This window comes from Nothoprocta perdicaria, unplaced genomic scaffold (genome assembly GCF_003342845.1).
Source record: "Nothoprocta perdicaria isolate Ctin4 unplaced genomic scaffold, notPer1 scaffold_8, whole genome shotgun sequence".
NCBI lineage: Eukaryota > Metazoa > Chordata > Aves > Tinamiformes > Tinamidae > Nothoprocta > Nothoprocta perdicaria.
The window spans coordinates 478,193-481,729 of NW_020456087.1; positions in this window are offsets into that span (position 1 = coordinate 478,193).

The window sequence follows — 3,537 nt, forward strand, 5'->3', positions numbered from 1 at the left end:
ATTACTGAGATAACTTATCCAGACTTACCCAAATACATATATCAAAATGTCATTTTTCAGCTGGACGAGCCAATTGGTAATTGTTTCCAGCCTTTTAAATTTTCTGTTTTGTTGCTCTACTAAGTTTTAAGTGGATGATTAACACGATCTGTTGTTGCTTTTCCCCTATTACTTGAAAATAGTAATATGCTTTCAGCAATTCAGTGTATGATTCTTTTCTACAGATGAGCTGCAAATGGGAATTTGAGAGGGATTACATGCTTTGTTGCACAGCCCTTTTGCTAAAACTGCAGTTAAGTCTACGGCAATGGCATCACACTGATAAGTATCACCTCAGACTCTCTGAAAGCAATGAATTATCATTATGGCAAGAAATTCCATGAAATAATTTATTCTTAAAAGAAAAACGTGATTACTATAGTATATTGGTGCAGCTGGATTACAAAATAAAAACTCTTGTATCGTTACATTTCCTAGGGGTGTTCTATCTAATAAATAAAGGTATACATGCGTAGCTGTTTAACTACAGAGAGATATTCACATGCATATTTCTATTTATCAAAAATATAAAACTTTTGGAGTTCCACTTTTCTCGATGAGATTTGATTAGCATACACATGCTGTGTGTATATAATGATTTTATGTGTCTCACCTTACATAAAATGTATGGTTTTCATGCAGTTAGCCCAAACTAGAGAGCCTGGCAGTCCCGGTACAGCGTGCTGGAGGCAGCAGCCTTGGTGCAGCGCGCGGGCCCGGCTCCGCGCTGGTTTGCGCCAAGGTGAAGCCTCCTGCAGGCCCTTGCTGCATCTGAACCACTCGCCTCTGCTCGCGGGCTGTGTTGGGATCCTGCAGTTCCATTTGGTCCTGCTTCCTTTTGCTTGTCTGCCCTTTACCTAACATTTCTCTTGAATATTCTGCGTGCTTACCGAACTGTTCTGTAGTTTTTCATTGTATGCTCTGTAGGGTGAGAATAAGAGGAAAATATTAAAAAATAAGGTTTTCTGAAAATATAGGGGAGGAGATACTGTAACAAAGGTATCTTAATAGATATTTCCTTTTACAGCCTCCCATTTGACATAAGCTAAAGACAAATTCTTTCTCAGATACCACAGTAGCTGTTTAACATTTGAACAGATGAAATGTATGGATATAATGTGAAGTCATGGATTATGGCATAGGGTATGCTTGATCAACTCTGAATTTTTCACTAAGAAGTGTAAAAAGGACATTAATTTTGTCATATCTAAGTGATACTTACTGACTTTGTTTACTTTTTTCTAATATTTTTAGAAAAATTTCTTGTTTTGTTGTTGTTGTTTGCTTTAGAAACCACTGTTTGGCTTTTAAGAAATGTTGTTTCGCAACAGCGACAAGAAACAGGAACAAATGCTGGACATTCTGCACTGTCCCACAGTCCCGTGAGAAAGGATTAGTGTAAGCAGATTGCACAGTGCTGCGTGAATCTACTCAACTAAACGTAATTCTTGTGGTCCTTCAATATTATAAGCCTGTGTCATATTTTTATTTTCTATATCATAAATATAATCTAAGCAATACTGACAAGCTTCTCTTTTTTTCCCCCTTATTGTCTCTTATGATAATTGTGGTAATCATACAGGGCTGTTCATTGACTGTGGTGTTTCCACAATGTTTGCACCTGGCCCTTGGCATCTAGCTTTATGGGTTCCTCTTAAAAACAGCATTAAGGAGCTAGGAGAGTCATTGAAGTAAATTTTGTTTGTTTCAAGAATTTCGGATATTTAAAATATAAAGAGAAATAAAAATTCATTGTTACCTTTCCATATATTTTTGTTGTCTTATATCTCTCACTGTTATGAAAAACCCTTTTTTAGCATCTTCAAGGAAGAGCTTTGACAGTGCCTAGGCCTTAAAACTTTCCTGAAATCTCTCTCTCTCTTTTTTTCTCTCTTTTTTTTTTTTTTTGGTTCTTATCTGGCATTTCTGAGATAAACATAAAGCTTTGCATACATGTGGATCCCGAGTCTAGCATTAAAAAGAAGTCCATTGCTTCCCCTCCAGGCTTGGGAAGTGCTGAGGACCCAGTGCACCAGTTGCTTCCCTGCAAATTACTGCTACTTGACCTGTGTAAAATGCCGCTCCAGAGACTCTTAGGATGGATACCCAAACTCAGGGATTGTGTTGAAAATTACTTAGTTAACTATCTGTGCCTGGCTCCTTCTGCATTATACCAACTCAGACATTCTTTGGGAGGCTTTTTATTTCTTGCTTGACATAACAGATGACATGCCAATGCAAATACTGTTTTGTGGATTTTTTCTTCATTTTTTAAGTAAAACTAGAGAAAATAATTTTATTTGGCAAAACACCTTTATTGATATAAGCTCTATTAAAAGGGATACAAAAGACAGAGATTTGTCGAAACATCCCCAGTAGCAGGGAAAAGGAAAGTCGAGCCAAGGAGAATTCCTGTTGTTGTTGTTTTTTTGGTTTGTTTTTGCAGTGTGTCTCTGTTGTGTCCTACAATAACCCCCTCCTAGGGCTCGCTCCCAACCAGACTGCCAGCTGGACGGCAACGGGGTGACTGGTATCCTGTGTAGTGATGCAACAAGAATGACTAGGGTGTTTAAATGAATTTTCATGTGCAACCTAACTCAGGATTTGGAAACAGATTTTGCAAATCAAGATCTTTGTTCAGCTAAGTGCTATTTTGCAAAAGATTCTGTCCACTAGCTTTATTTTTTACAACATTTTCTAGCTGTTTTCGTCTCAAAATATAGCAGAGCAAATGAGACTGATTTTAAAGCTACCCCTGGGCTTTGAGATCTGTCTTATATCATGGGAACACAAAGTTTGTGTGTAGTTTTATACTGTCTTGTGCTCCTTATTTCCCAGTAGGCTGTTACAGCACAGAGTGAATTATTTAATACTAAAAACATACTACAGGTGAAAGGAAAATAACCATGAAGATCTTCAGATTTGGTGCATCTATTTTATGAGCAAGATACAGCCAAAACATTTGGCCATCACCACCAAGGCTCTTTACCACATAAATGTAGTGCTAGAGTTTGGTGGTGGCCAGGGCTCAGCTGCCAATACTGATTTACTGTAGCAGGCATGTTCCGATTCTGCTCCGTTGGCCTTTCTAAATAACAAAGCTCATAGTGTTTTCCTCTGAAATAGGAAAATAAGGGTGATTATCTGAATCATTTTCATGACCTGCTGCTAAATTGTTTAGTACTTTGGTACTCTGTTAATAAGATTAACAGAGCACTCTGTGTATGTGTGTGTGCATGTGTATATATATATACACACACACATATATTATACACATACATGTGTATACATACACATGCATAAGTACATATATTTGGGTTGGATGGTTAAGATCCATGTAGTATTGAGCTTAGTATACCGTACATAAAAAATCGGAGCAGATTTACAGTAGCTATGCAGCTTTACAGCAATTGGACACTCTTCCTCATTTTCAAAGAGAAGTGAAAGACTAAATTTCCTGTTTAAAAAAACTGTTTACTATAGACAGTGATGATAAAA